At 33.7% G+C, this 16,465-nt stretch overlaps 1 protein-coding gene across 4 annotated transcripts in view; it reads left to right on the forward strand.

The window, feature by feature from the left end:
* Positions 1–16,465, forward strand: part of FSTL5 (follistatin like 5) — a 758,840-nt gene that overhangs the window by 715,530 nt on the left and 26,845 nt on the right. The gene's annotated exons all lie outside the window — the stretch shown is intronic.

Genomic DNA, 16,465 nt, shown 5'->3' on the forward strand with positions numbered 1-16,465 from the left:
CTTAGTAATGTTTCTCTGTCTGTCTAGCATGGTGATTCTGCATAAAAGAAAAAAAAAGGGCCATGAGTCAAGTCCAGTTTGTATCTTACTAAAAACTTCTCCACGGCTTTAGTGCTGTGGAGACAGGGAATTGTTATTTATCAACCACTTGTGTAACACCTTAAGAAGACGACTCAGTTTGGAGATATTTGGACAACTAAGGCAACTCAAGAGTAACGCTAAAACTATAGGGTTTCATCTGTAGAGGTTTCCTCAGAGTCCCTTAAATTACAAGTTATAAGAAAGGCCATTGTTTTTCAGTCTGGATATCTATATCTATGGTTTGCACAAATCCACATTTTCTCTAAGTGCTAAGAAGAGAAATTTCCCTAGGACTTTGTCAAAGGGAAGCTTGTTATTTCTTTTAGGATTTGAGTGAAACTTGTGATTGAACAAACCTGAACTCCAGGAATATTACAGTTCTTCTAAGGTTTAGGGAATCTATTTTTCCCCTCTCCTGGGTAGATTTCATTATAAATCTCCTAGAATGTTTGTTTGAAATTTATGTCTTTCATGAGATTCTGAAAATATTCTAGAGATGTTTACTCAGTGATTTTTTTTTTTTTTTCTGGTTCAAAGCAATATGTATTGGAGTGCATATTTCAGTAGGTGTCTCAGTTTTAATTTAGCATCAGCCTAGTTTATAACAGGGTCAACTGAGTGGCTCAGTCATTAAGCATCTGTCTTGGGTTCAGGTCATGATCCCAGTGTCCTGGGATTGAGCCCTGTGTGGGGTTCCTTGCTCAGCCAGAAGCCTGCTTCTCCCTCTCCCACTCCCCCTGCTTGTGTTCCCTCTCTCGCTGTTACTCTCTGTCAAATAAAATAAATAAATAAATAAAAAACCTTAAAAAAAACCTGATTTGTAACAATACTGAATAATTGGTAAGTTTTATAAGTAAGTTAGAACCCTACCTACCCCATGGCTAATATTTCTGCAAAGAGTGTAGTTCTTTTCTTAAAATTGAATTTATCAAATTGTAACACTACAAAGAAGAATATCATCTGAGGTTGATGTTCAGTATATTTACTGTATTATAGTATTAAGTATATACTCATAGTATATTATGAGTATTATAAAGCTCAGGAAGCTTTGGGTTGTTGTTCATTTTAATTTAGATTTTTAGTATTGGTGTTCTAGAGAAAGCAATTCATACTCTTCTGCAAACAAGATATAGGAAGAAGTTCAAAACCAAGTATAGTTTTGGTTTTTTGGCAATCATGAGTATTGATGATTCACATAACTCCTTTGGAGAGCTGTATTGAGTAACTCATCTCTGGAGAGAAATAGTTCAAGTAAAATAATCCTATAATAAAGATGACATGGAAGAATTCTGAATAAATACCTGTTAAGTGAAATACTGGAGAATTTTTTAAAGTATCAAAGCAATCAAATGATAAGCCTGCAGGCTTTTTACCTGAAGAGCATCAAGCAGGTAAATGTTTGAACACTCTCAAATTTATTACTTAGTTTACTAGGAATATCAGTAATATTCAAAATGAATTAATAAAGAATCACTCACAGTTATTTCTATTATGTCCAGTATGTGCCACCATATATGTCAGTCCTATGTATAGTTCATTTAGACCTTTTGAAGTAAAACATCATTAGTGGTTGAAATCAGAGCCATGACAGAGTCCTTCCTTTTCACAAGGATGAAAGGAAAAATGTGGTAAAAACAAGAACCTCTAAAATAAAAAATCATGGAGAGGTACTAAAAGGCAGGTCCAGAGGCGCATCAGTATTTTATACAGAATGAACAGACCACTGACATAGTAGATGTTCATTAGGAAACTCAGAACAGCATGAGAAAAACAGGACAAAACCCCAGTCTGTTGGAAAATGAGGTTGTCAGAGACTTTCTGTAGGTACAGCGGGAAAGAAAATAAAACACTTCATCAACAAGTCCACATATGTGATTACTCTCACTGTGTTAGCTGCAGTAAATAGATGATAGATGACAGGTAGATAGATAGAAAGACAGATAGATAGATGATAGAGTGGAGCAAAGGTCTGTACGTCAATGAATCCCTTACATGTTCAGTGATGACATGTTTATTTTCAGTACCCCCTAGGAGCATCATGTCTATTCTTTTTTTCTGCTCAAGAAAAGAAAAATAAATAAAATCAAAAGTAGCCCTGTCATTGTGAAGTGAATTGCAAAGTCATCTTATTTTCTCCACGACTCTAATAGCAGATATTGTATTGTTCAACATTATGTATTTCTGTCAGGACCTATAGCTTCTGAAAATGACAATAATCTATCTTCAATCACTTATAGAAAATATGCCAAACTGTAGTATCAATAAATGCCTCTCTCAGAGCCAGCTCATTTTGGCCATTACTTGGAGAACTTTTCTGATAATCTTTAGATGCACTAAAGGATATCTTGATAACTTTTACATGCACAACTTAATTTTTGACTAATACCAATTTAAAAGAGTCAGTTGGTTTCAAATCACTCTGTATGTACATGTATTTTACACATGCATGTATGTGTGTGTATTAAATAATCAGGGTTTGCATTGACAAAGTGGATATCAGGTTGTCATGCATTCCAACTGGCTGGTGCCCATGACCTATCAGATGTCAGATATTTTTAATATCACTTCAGAAATAACTGATGTTTATCGAATGCTTAATCTGTGAAGGGAATGTTTTATCTTGTGCATATTTTAGCCTATTATTAATCAGAACAACCACACTAATCCAATTTCATGCATTAAGAAAACACTCATGGAGAATGTAAATGGCTTACTCAACATCACGCAAGTTATTGCATGATGGAGCTGGGACACAAACATGCATAGTCTGGTTAGAGCGCCTCATTTGAGTGTTCTTAAACATCTTCCTACTGAGGGGCCCTGAGTGATCCACTCCCCACCACACATACACACACAGTTAACCTCCACTTAAAATGTCTCCTTTTGTTTGTTTGCTTTGTGGAGAGATTTTGCACAGTCTACTGTTTAGTCAGATATATTTCTGAAATTTGTTTTATGGGACGCTTTTTGAGAGATGTTCATTAATGCACAAACAGTGGCATACCATGTTAAAAGACATTGAATCAATGAAATTTTATTGATTTGGATGTGTGCTTTATAATAATTGGGTAGTGCTATGTTCTGGTGTTTTCAGTGCTTAAAAATGACTTCCAATGGAAAGAAAGCAAGCTCATTTCTTATTTTAATCATCATCTATGAGCTTTCTGTATAGCTGCCAGTCTGTTAAATACTCTAAAAATAGTCTTTGTACTCACTATCCAAATAGTGCTGGGATAAACTTTAGAAAGAATAAAATATATACTTAAATTTCAAGTATGAGAGACAGGAATTACTATAAAATGATTTTCATTTCTGATTTATTATATCGGGGAAGAGTGCTTATCTCTTCCAAAAACATTCCTTCATACAAGATAATTAAATACTTTGTAAACATATTTAAGCATCTGGAATATCATAGTTCATTACATTAAAGTCATCAATTTAATTTTACTTTTGATCCCTTGTCCAGTAATGATATACCTAATTCAATTCAGTTATCTTTTGTTCATTTAGATTTATGAATTGTAGAGCTGGAAAATAATTCCTATTGTTCTTTAGACTTTTATAAATATTCCCCCCCATGGGACATTGGAAAAATGCCATTCTGTAGCCATATAAAATGATAATTGGGCAGTCTATTTTTTAAATCATCAGCAAGACATAAAGGGTAATTAAAAAGCAACATATGAAAGATTTTAGATCAAATCTTTTCTTGAATGTATATTCATTTTTACCATCAATACATCCCGTACAATAAGCTGTTCACTCATTTCTAAGTAGCAGTTATTTTCTCCCAGTACATTGTGGACATAAAAGAAAAAGGAAAAAAAAAAAACAAAACCTAAGTATAGTCTTTGGCCAACTTAAAGATAAATGTGAAAAACCTCAAATGGACAGATGGGGCTCATAGGCAGAGAATCACTTCAGATGCCTCAACATTATCTTATTTTTATAGACAGCTATTTGAGTTAAATTTCCTTACTTCCACAGACTGTTAAAAGCATTTTTCTTCACCCTCCTTGCCTTTAATGAAATTCCATTCTCCTTCTTGTAGGCTATTTTTGCACACATGCCCGAGTATTCTTATTGTAAACAGACTTGATGTGTGTGGGGCTGAGAAGTGGGAGTTGTTTGCCTCTCCCATTTTTGCCCACAGGTCATCTACAGACAACTGGTCCTTCATTACCATGAAAAAAAGACCTGTGATCCGCTGTAGAAATGTATAATCCTTCATCTCAGCTGAATCACTTCCACTTCTTATTGCTACCTAACAACATCTAAACCACACTTTAACAACAATTACTCTTTAAAAATCTCAGTGAGAACCTTCGTGTCCATGCCCTTTCCAGCCACGTGACTTCTGCATCTGTGTGGACTACTCACCCACCATACTTCACACTTCCACAAGATCAACCAGTGCTATTGATTCTATCTCCAAAATTAATCTAATTTGTCTAATAATTGTCCCTATTGCTCATACTGCAAGTCCTTGCTTCGAATATGACAATAGTACCTATTATCTTTAACAAGAAATACCAGAATATTTTTCATGGGATTAAAGACATTTGTGACCTAGATTTTTCAATTTTTCTTCATCCTCACAATCAGCTACTTCCTAATATTTATCTTGGGCTTCAGACAAACTGTTCCCAGTGTCTCTATTGTGTCAGTCTCACTGATGCTACAGTGTGTCTACACTTCATCTAGTCTGTGGAAACAATTGTAGCCCCTGATAATTGTAATGGAATTCTATGCAAGTTTCTAGAACGGCAGAACTCATTTTTTCAAAAACTATTTGTTTACATAGTTGTCTTCCCTATGAGAATAAGAGAGAATAAGGTCCCTAATAACAGAATCATAATAATCATTGTATTTTTATACCTAACCCATACCTCATTGCCTGGCACATAAGTGCTCAGTAAGGGAATGATTAAATATAATTAGTAGAAGCTACTTGTACAGACTTCAAAAACTTTCCTCTGCAACCTTGAAATTACTTAGGGGAAGACTCTTTGTCTCTATCTCAAAAAAAGCTAATAATTCATATTAATCTTAGTGAAGGAATTATCCCAATTTTTTGATTGGCTTAATCTGACCATCTGCAGCTAAATGTAGGCATAGGTGGAGGAGTTTGATACAGAAATCATAAACACATATGTTTTCATCAAGTTCTTCATAACCTTGTAAAATAGTTTAATATATAAATATAGTTTAAGGCATAATGGTAAGTGCTATCATGGAGGTAGTGCCAAGACATTTCTAACAGAAGTGAAGGACACAATCATTGCAGAAAGGTCAGAGAGTTGGCAGTAGCAATGATACATACAGTTGGTTTTAAAGAAATAAAGAAAGCAAAGCTTGGGACATGAAAATGCTAGCACATAGTTTGCACAGAAAATAAACATCAGCTCGCTCCTTCAGTAAACACTTAGGAATGTTTGTTTATTAGATCAGGTAAGTGGGTGGCAATAGCCAAAATCCGCCAAAGAGTTGGAAGAATCTAGGAAGATATATAGATCTCTTGAGAACTGAAGGAATAAACAGAATGGAGTTGTCTAGATCTTTATTCTATCTTCAGGGTTACCAGCAGGTACATCCTCTTATGGAGACTGGTGGGCTGGTAAAATTACTCCCCCAACTGAAAGCATTCTGTTGTATCTTCTGCAAGAAGTGCTAACCAATCCAGACATGTTCTTAAATTTTTAACTTCATTAAAAAATAAGTGCCCTTTTGCTTGTGTCAAATGGAGAATATCTATCAACCATTGTTACTCTGAGACAGCTATGAAAAGTCGCATAGCTTGTCATACTGAACAAGGGGAAAAACATGAGGAAATTTATTGCTGGTAGAGAAAATGCCATGTTAATTAAAAAAATAACAATAGCATGCTTACTTTTATAATCAGAAAAAAATACACTTAAAAACCTGTTTTGATTCCTTTGGGGGACATCCCATTGGTTCTGTATCGTAGAAGCATAAAGTGTTACATTCATTGACCGATTTGAATAGCTTTTTTGAGAGTTGCCAAGGAACAGTCTAGTTTTGACTGTTTACTATGAGGACTGAACATCTGGTGTAATAATAATTTATTACTTCTGTTGAAATTTTGTCACATTCATGATATAGCTTATTGTAATTGGACATTATTTTTACATATCCTCTATATGTATGTGTCTTATTCTGGATCTTTTGTAAAGCAGACACCAAGCAGAAATGTTTTGTTCCTGTCTGACCCTGAGTGAAGAAGAATTAAAAGAAAGGGAGCGAGGGGCACCTGGGTGGCTCAGTTAGTTAAGTGTTGATTAGTTAAGCTTGATTACAGGACCCTGAGCCAAAAACCCTTAAGCTCAGGGTCCTGAAATCAAGCTCCTGGTCTAGTAGGGCTCCCTGTCTAGTAGGGAGTCTGCCTCTTCCACTTCCCCCTGCTCCTGCTGACTCCATCACTCTCTTTCTCAAATAAAATAAATGAAATCTTATTTAAAAAAAAAAAAAGTGAGTCTGGGTGAAAATCCTAGACTCCCAGAGTCTGCAGAAGATTGAACAGTGCTGTTGAAAGTCCTAGAGCCAAAATCCCCATTCAGAGAAGCCTCTCATCTAGTAGAAATGGGTCTGCTTTCCTATCAGTACTACCCTCCAACACTGGCTCAGAGCAGCATGTGGAAAACATGGTTAGGTCACAAATACAGCTATAGATTTCCAAGCACAGCCACTGAGACCCTTAGTCAATTAGGGTCCCCACAGGAGAAGAACTGATGATCTTATTTTCATGGCTGGCACAGCATGGGACATGGATCCTACCGAAATCAATAGTCAGCAAGGGCTTAATAAAATTAGTTAAATTAAGTTAAATTAAAAGTAACAGTAAAAATGAGGGGACTATCTTTCTAAGGAAGCATTTCAGATCTGGGTAAAATTTTAAAGTTAACTTCTACTATTGAACACTTAGTATCCAATTTAGGGGTTTCCTAATTTCTAGCTAATCTCTATTTTGTATATTTATAATATCTTCATATTAGCAATGCTTGGTTTTCTCTCATAGATAATACCTTATTTGTATTTTAATCTCAACAATAGATGTAGACTTTGAAATCTATTTTCTCAATCTTTGACATGATTTATACTCAACATGATCTTTGCTAGAGAATATAAATCCTTTCAAAAACCATTTTATGATGAATTCATAAACTGAATTCAACTGAGATAGTTGGCAAATATTCTAAGTGTGGTTAGAGATCATTAAGTAACTAGTAAGTTTTATGTATTATTATTATTATTTTCAAGTCACTCATAGCTAAAGATCAGAGAAAGAATGGTTGTTTTACTCCTCTTGATAAATAAAATAAATATTTACCCTCTTATATTGAAAGATTTATGCCCTCGAGCTTGGAAAGGGAAAAGGACATGTAATGAAAGTAAACTTGGAATAATTCCTATGAAAAATGCCCACCTCCATATACCTGCCTACAAGGTTCTGTCTTTTGTTTAAAATTCACATCACATTGTGTCTTTTAGCTTTGAGGATTTTTTTTCCAGATGTTTCAGTACCATTCTGTAGCTACATCTATATTGTTCTGTCCATTTTCTGTGTTCTCAAAGCTGATATGATTACAGCTACTGTAGCACTTATAATATCATATTTTATATCATAGAATTGTATCTTTGCCTTCTAGAAATTAAACTTCTAGAGTTTTATAGAACTTGTTAAACTGTTCACTTATTGTAGTACCTAATAAACAATGGTTGTTAAATATTATTTGGGTAGAATTACTATATATGTATGTTAATCAAATTTATTAAATTTAATATCTACATATAGTAAAAATATGTAGCTACAAAAATGTTTATAAGTTACACAAGACAAATAGTATTATTCAAATAGTATACATTGAGATACTACCTAGAAGGTGGTAGATTTTTTTTCTTAAATATCTTTTTCTGGCACTTTCTGTTGGTTTAGAATTTTCAATCACTATTAAATAATTAATCTTTATTTTTCTTTATGCATTAATTTAAATACATATCTATTATATTATTATATTACATATCTATATTACATCTATATATCTATCTATCTCTATCTTTTTTTTTTTTTTTTTTTTTTTTTTTTTTACCTTATAAGCTTTACTCACAATCATCTCGCTCCTGAGAGGGGAATACAATAGAATTTAAGAACATAGGCTCTAATCCAAGCTCTTCAGTAACTGAGCTGTGTGACTTCAGGTATATCCTTTAATTTCAGTGGGTTTCAAGATTCTCATCTGTGAAATGAAGGGATTGAACCAGATCATGTTTAAAGTTCCTCCAGTTCTAAAGCAAACTCAAGGTCTTAAGATTGTCTCAGACCAGAACATCTGGCTCTCTGCTGTTCTTCTCTCTAATGCCTTGTGATATTATATAAGAATTACAAAGTATTAATCATTCTCTCAAAGGAGGCCAAACAATCTTTGGAATAGGGACTTCCTGGGCAATTAATACCTATTAAAATATAATACATAATTATTCAAAAATCAGTGATATCTATAGCACAGCGGAACTCACCATATTGTCAAGTACAGTCTTAACTACAAATAAATCCTAGCTCAGTTCAACTTATTCCTGTCACATTCCACACATCCCAGAATCTTTGGATTGGTATTTTACATACCTTAATGTAGTTAATATCTAATTATGGAAAGCATGAACAAGATAACAACATTCTATGATATAAAAATGGTTTTCTTTCCTAGCTATACTTTCTCTCTAACTTTAGTGTCTGCCTCTAAAAAACTTCCAAAATTATATAATATTTTTGTCTTTTTAAATTTCTTAAAATTAAAGTTCATTTGCAGAGGGTATCTGCCACTATCTGACTTAATTTCCAATCTCTATACTTAGAGACTGGATATTTACAAAATCTAATCACCATACTGAGTCCTAGAGAAAAAGAAAACAAGAAAGAAGGAAGATTTCATTTATGTAATATATGAAAAAAGAGATAGAATGGGAATACAATACAATACAAAGGAAAATCATTTTTTTTTAAATTTTAGATAAGAGGTATAAACTTTCTTTAAATAAATGACACTGCAAATCTTCTAAAGACACTACTTAGGAAATTTTCTCCCTGCCCCTCAAAAATGAAAAATTTATGCGGGATAGACTATATACCTTTAGGACATTATATCGTTAACTGCCATCCCTTATTCCCCAGTAAATAGTCAGTAAATATTTTGATTATATTAACACCCTATTTCCAATGACAAAATAATTATATTAAAGCTACTTTAAGAATTACTCTCACTGCATGGATAATCTGGGCAATTTTTCAACTTCAATATGAACATTATCTCCTCTCTACCCTCCATCTAATGATAAACCATAAAAAATACTAGAAAAGATCAAACCCTGTCCACTGCCTCAGACAACCTTTAGATTGACTCTGGTTCAATTACTGATGTGTCCATGCTCAGGACTAAGGCATCATATTTGGAAATGAGGGAATTTTCATCTTTGCCTCTACCTGTCCAGTTATCCCAATGATAGGAAGCTCATTTCAGTAATGTATTAGTCTTGGTAAATTCAAGCTAGTAGTGGGACATCTGGGTGGTTCAGTCAGCTGAGCATCCAACTCTTGGTTTCAGTTCAGGTCATGGTCTCAGGGTCCTGGGATTGAGCCTTGTGTTGGGCTCCATGCTTCATTGCGAGTCTGCTTGAGGAGTGTCTCTTTCTCTCTCCATCTTCCTCTGCCACTCGCCCACTCTCTTTCTCTCTCTCTCTCTAAAATAAATAAATCTTCAAAAGAAATTCAAGCTAATAATGAATGAAAAATATAGTGGAAAGAATACTGGTACTTCAAAAACAGTAGATATAAAAATCCAAACATACAAGGCCAACGAAAACAATTAAGAGGATTATTCACATTACAGAAAGATCCAGTTAATTGTTTTTTTTTTTTTTTTTTTAAGATTTTATTTACTTAACAGAGATCACAAGTAGGCAGAGAAGCAGGCAGAAAGAGAGGGGGAAGCAGGCTTCCTGCTGAGCAGAGAGCCTGATGTGGGGCTTGATCCAAGGACCCTGAGATCATGACCTGAGCCTAAGGCAGAGGCTTAACCCACTGAGACACTGAGGTGCCCCAATTGTTTCTTAAGATAGATAGCATTTCTGAGATAAATTATGATATATATTTTACCAAATATTATTCTTTACATCATTTTTCAGGAGAATATTTTCATGAAGTACTTAAAGAAAGAACATAATATTTTACTTCATTCTGAATCAAAGCTAAACTCATTTATTTATTTATTTATTTATTTATTTATTTATTTATTTCTAGCCAGACATGATCCTGGAAAATACTTTCCATATGAGGGAAGTGGTGATTGTCCCATATGCCTTTGAAATCTATTTTGTGTAAAGAAATGGAGTTTTGAGCCTCATCAATTTTTAAACACAAAGAAGTACTTGACATACTGTAGTGAAAAAAAGTTATAGTCCCTCATTATTAATTCACAGATCAGCTGTTCAAGCAAAATTGTTTCTGAATTTATAGCAAACTAAAAGGAGCATAAAAATTATTTCTTCCTTGTGGTCTCCATAAACAGCTTTAACAGGAACTAGGTAATAAGTGCAATATAAATGCCTTTCCAAATAGATAAGTGAAGCTGTGATCAGATTGTAATCTGCTGCAAATGTATTTTCAGGCTATAGATTCTTTCCAAGAGAAGGCTATGCCTTCTTTCGTAGTCTCCTTTTCAAAGACAGAAGTATGCTGCATTACAGTTGGATTTATTTTTGAAAAATAAAATATATTCCCTAGGGCACTTTGAAGGGTAGTATTTAGGCATCCTGCCAGGAATGCTCAAATTGCTTCTTTTATTCATTTGTTTGTTTTTTGGTTACAAAGTCAGCCAGGATAAATCAAGGGAACACAGTATAGGCAATCCTAAGGCCCAGTCTAGATGCTCATTTTTCCTCAGCTGTGCTGCTATCTTCACATTTTTACGTTAGCCCCCTTGGATTCCTAACTTCACTTACTGTGGGATAACTCCAAACCTAACTAATTTCTGGATTAGCCCAGGCAATCTAAATAAGAAAATTAGTTCTGGACCCTTAATAAAATTCTCATTAACTCAGGAGGTAAAACTAGTTTTCCTGTTCAGAAACTCAGGTGCTCATTAGAGCAGCAATCATAGTAATAGTAGACCGTCTTCATTGTTTTGTGCCAGGCAGTCTATCACATACTTTATGTATAATATTTAGTATTCTCAGTAACCCTTCAAACGAGGAATTTGTAGATATTAATAGGATGACATGCAGAAATCATATAATGCCAACCAAAAAGCTGCCTGCTGAGCAGAACCTTACTAAGAAGTTCTTGGATTTGACCACAGAATCCTGGGTTTAGACTCTACTTGCAAGGCCTAGAGACTCTTAGAAGTATCCAGGATGCCCAAAATCTTATCAACTGACTCTAGCTCACTAAAATACATAAAAGGTCAAGGAAGAGATTAGAATGTAAATTTACTGACAATAATTATAGTAGGGTATATTTGTGGAAAGATCATATGAATTAAAAAATAAATAGTGAGAAAACAATCAAGCCAAGTATTTTAGATAGAGGTAATTGAGTGCAAAGTTATTGAACAGAAATCCTGTGGCATGTTTGAGGAACAGCATGGAGACCTCTACAGTTCCAGAGGTAGGAAATTAGTTTGGAGAAGTACTGCCAGTTTCATATTACTCTGAGTGTGATAGAAGCCATTACAAATTTTGATTGAAGATGAGATGGAATCTGATTTTCCCTGAGAAAGTGTGTGGTTGTGGAGATTATTTTCTAAGAGGACAGGTGTATAGCTAATGTAGAAGTCCAAATCCAAGGGCAGGACCTTCAGAACAGTTAACACTCAAGGACATGGTACTAAGAATTGACCAATATTCAAGAAATCTCTTTCCTTTAAGAGCATTTTCTTTTTTGTTTTCTGCTGTTTTCTCTGCTTTTCCAACTGCATTTTTATAAACTTCTAGATTTGGGGGCACCTGGGTGGCTCAGTCAATTAATCATCTAACTCTTGATATTGCCTCAGGTCATGATCCCAGGGTATTGGAATGGAGCCCTATATTGGCTCCCTGCTCAGTGGGGATTCTGCTTCTTCCTCTACCTCTGCTCCTCCCCCTACTTGTGCTCCCCCCGCCTCAAATAAATAAATAACATGTTTTAAAAATTAAAAAAAAAAAAACCTAGTAAAGTATGCCATATAAAATGGATATTTTACAGTTAGAAAATTATTTTGCTTTATATATATAGATAAATATATATGATTGAGACAGAAGAAAAGAGGAGGCTGAATAAAAAGCAAAGAGGCCATAAAGTATGAAAAATATGTTTAGTGTTAGAACAGGAATATGTCTTTAATGCCATTGGTAACAAGCAGCAGCTAATGTTCTTCAGCCTACTCTTTTTTGAGGGATTATGTATATACTGTAGATTATCCTGGAAGCTCTACATGAAGTAGATTGAAATGTGATTGAGAACATGTTTGAGAGAAGTTTAGAAAGCTATCACAGGAATAATGCATGAGATGATGAATATCTTTTATGTAAAGCTCTGGGTTAGAGACTAACAGTACACACATCTGGTAGTCCAAGACTTCCCTCTCAGGGAACTTAGAAACAGAATGAAATAGATGACTATGCTTTACTCTTCAGTTTTGTGATGCAAAGTAGCTTATACTTTCTGTTTTAGACTATGCTGCTTATTTTGTCCCCTTTATTTGAAATGTGTTCTCCTCCTCCTTCATCTGAACACAATTTTCCAACATTTACTTTATTTCCTCCAGTAAGGCATTCAAAATCTCCATCAGTCTGTGTAAATTGCTCATTTTCTAATGTAATTTTGTGTCAAATTATAACACTTAATACATTATATTGATTTGTGTACTCATTAGTGTCTCTGTTTAAATATTCATTGAACAAACATATATGGGAGTAAGTGTGTGCAAGATACAATTTTATTTGTGTTACATGAATTTATTCAGTCCTCACAAAACCCTTATAAATAGATGTCATTGCTAGTCCTGTCTAAAACTAGATTGCTGAGGGCTACACAGTCATATGGGATGGTGGGATTTGAAGCTAGAAAGCTTAGTGTCCAGGTCCAAATTTTTAATCCTCGACTCTACACTCATCAGGAACAGTGACTATTCCATGTTCTGTGATGTATTTCTAGTACCCAAATCACTTTCTGTATAGAACATCATGAGAAGAGTGGGTCAAAAAGTTGGGAGGGTGCCTGGGTGGCTCAGTCAGTTAGGTGTCCAACTCCTAATCACAGCTCAGGTTTTGATCTCAGGGTCATGAGTTCAAGCCCTGTGTTGGGTTCCACACTGGGCATTGGAGCCTACTTAAAAAAAATAATAAAGTTGAAAAATGATGTAACATATTAGACAAATTAGTAACTATAAACTAGCTGGAGTAAAAGATGGCATTATTAAAAATTAGTAGGAAATATGGCACACATTACCCTCTGTGTGGCTGAATTGTTCTGATTATAAGAGAGAGAAAAGTTCACTCAGTTTGTATGACCATTAAGAGTTGTGGATTTTTGAACAAAATTTGCTAGAGTTAAAACAAATAAACCAGTTAAATATCTACTAGATATGCTGCTTGAAAATTAGGCTACTGTTGAAATTTAAAATAGCAATATTTATGTTTGTTAAAGTTGACTTTATATAAAGAGATGCTTTCCAATGCACAGATTTTAGTATAATGTATTGAATATTGAAAGTAAGCATGGGATTCCTTTGGGAAATGGGCAATTTATACAGCCCAGAAAGGCCACCAATGTTGGGTATAATTTTCTGCAGAATATTTTTTAAAACTTACAGAAATTAATTTAGAAGTGTTGGTGAATCCACACTTTGTACGTATCTGAAGCTATGACATGATGAGAGAAGAAGAAATTATTTCAATCATATTTAAAATAAAATGACCAAACAATTCAGGAGCAAAATCTTCAGCAGAAATGAACAGAAAAGGCTTGTGTGAAATATAACAACTTAAACATTGTTAGTTACACCAATAGATCAAGAGTTAAATGGAAGGTCACTGGCTCCATTAATTCTCTAAACCAAATTGTTTATTCTGTAATCAGCCATGAAAACTGGACAATATACTTAATCTTTCATAGTCATCAGAAGAAAAGAGCTGGATTCAATGACCCTATCCTCAAATAAACATTTTACATTTTTCTCTTAGAGGAATAGTAATATAATTATGCATTATACTAGATCATTGTACTTTAGGGAAAATCATTTATTATTCCATATATTAATGCTGATGGATTGGGATTGAAATCAATAAATAAAGATATAGAATCAGGCTTAACGTAAGCATAAGCTCATATGTTTGAATGTGATAAACAGAAATATTTCTCCATATGGCATTTCTAAGTATCTGAGCACTAAGTTCTCTGAATAAAGAAGAGATCTGTGCAGGCCATCCATCACTCACCCACCCATTGTAGACGTAAATTAAAGAATAACATCAAAGCAAATTAGCAACTGTTGCTCTGAAATGCTAGTTAACTCTCATAAAGCAACATGTATCTTTTTGAGTAGGTAAAAGGTGAGGAATTATTTTTAAAGCCAAAGCAGCTAAGTGAACCTCAAAAGAATGTGAGCAGAGAAGAAAACCTGCCGAGGGAAAAAAAAAAAGACCAGAGCTCTTAAATATGGTTATCTTCCCTATTCAGGGCAATGATCTAAATTCTTGAAAAGAAACTGGTGACTTATTTTTGCATTATTTGTAATTTTAACATATGTTCTCGATATTTTTCAATTATAGTTAATGATAATAGCTGTAATTACTAAGTGCCTACAATATATCAGACTTTGTACATGTAATTTCTTTAATATTCACTGGTTTGCATTATTGGAATATTTAACAAAGAGAAGAACCAAAGCTAAAATAAAGTAACTTATTCAAAATTACACAAGAAAAATACTTAAATTCATGTGACTCCAAAACACACCTTTTTACTATATAATCATGAGGAACTTGAACTGGAATATTGTTTCACATTAGAACTCATACCAGTATTTAAAGGAAGGAAATAATAAGTCTGAATTATTTTTCAGTCTTATTTTCAAACTTATTTTTCAATATTTTTTTCCACATGCAGAAAAAAATGTTCAGTTAATACTCTTCTGGGATTGCTGGTGTGGTGTTATTATGGTCTTATTTTATTTGTTTTCTGAATCTTGTTTTTGTTGCTTCCCTCCCTCTCACATCATTTTCCTCCTTTTTTTGAGGAGTTTAAGTAATAAATCTTAGCCAACTATCTAGGTTTTCTTTCGATAAAAAATATAAGGTATGAAAAGATTTAAGATACCTGACTGATATTTCCATGGTAAGTAAATGACTCCTTCTCACTAAATACTAAAATATCTCAAATGTTCTAGAAGCGTGGTTGACTCAGAGAATCTATAAATGCAAACATTAAAAATTTATTTTTTTTACTTCTTTCAGGTGACTAAGCTAAATTATATAGATATTGTCGTTTTCTTTTGTTTCTGTATCTAACGACTATTATGGTCTTTTATAGGATGTTTCTGTTTTTATTGTTTGCTTCCTCCGACCATTAACTAAAATTAAGAATGGGACCAGGGTGTGACAAAACTGCTATTTGATTCAAATATGCCATAAATCAGGGATAGCATTGTTTGATATCATCAATGTTGTCCTGAGTTAGACTGAGTCTGCAATTCCTACTCCTCTTTTGCTATTGGTTGTAGCTTAGCCATCAATTAACATTTAGATTTAGATTGTTTTTTAACTTTGGAGGTGAAATTCACATTATACAAAATTAAACATTTGAAAATGTACAATTCGTAGTATTAGTATATTCAGAATGCTGTGCCACCATCACCTACAGTTTTAAAATATTCCAATTTTTTTTCATTGTCTCTAAAGGAGAACCTGTACCTACTAAGCAATTGTTTCCCATTCCCCCTTGCCTCAGTCCTTAAAAACCACTAATACACTTTCTGTCTGTTGTATGTACCTTTTTGTATTACCTATAAATGGAATATATTTCATACTGATTGTATCATTGACTATGGAACATTTTGTATCTGGTTTCTTTAGCATAGATTAATATTTTCCAGGTTCATCCACATTTTGATTGAATATTCCATTACATGAATATATTACTTTTGTTTATCCATTTATTTTTTCATGGACATGAGTTATTGCTACATTTTGGGTATTGAGAATAGTGCTGCTATGAATACTTTTGTACAGTTTTTGTTTGAATACCTATCTACGGTTTTGGAGGGATATATATCTAGAAATAGAATTCCTGGATCCTATGATAATTCCATGTTTAACTTTTTGAGATATCGCC

This window comes from Lutra lutra, chromosome 2, assembly GCF_902655055.1.
Source record: "Lutra lutra chromosome 2, mLutLut1.2, whole genome shotgun sequence".
Lineage (NCBI taxonomy): Eukaryota > Metazoa > Chordata > Mammalia > Carnivora > Mustelidae > Lutra > Lutra lutra.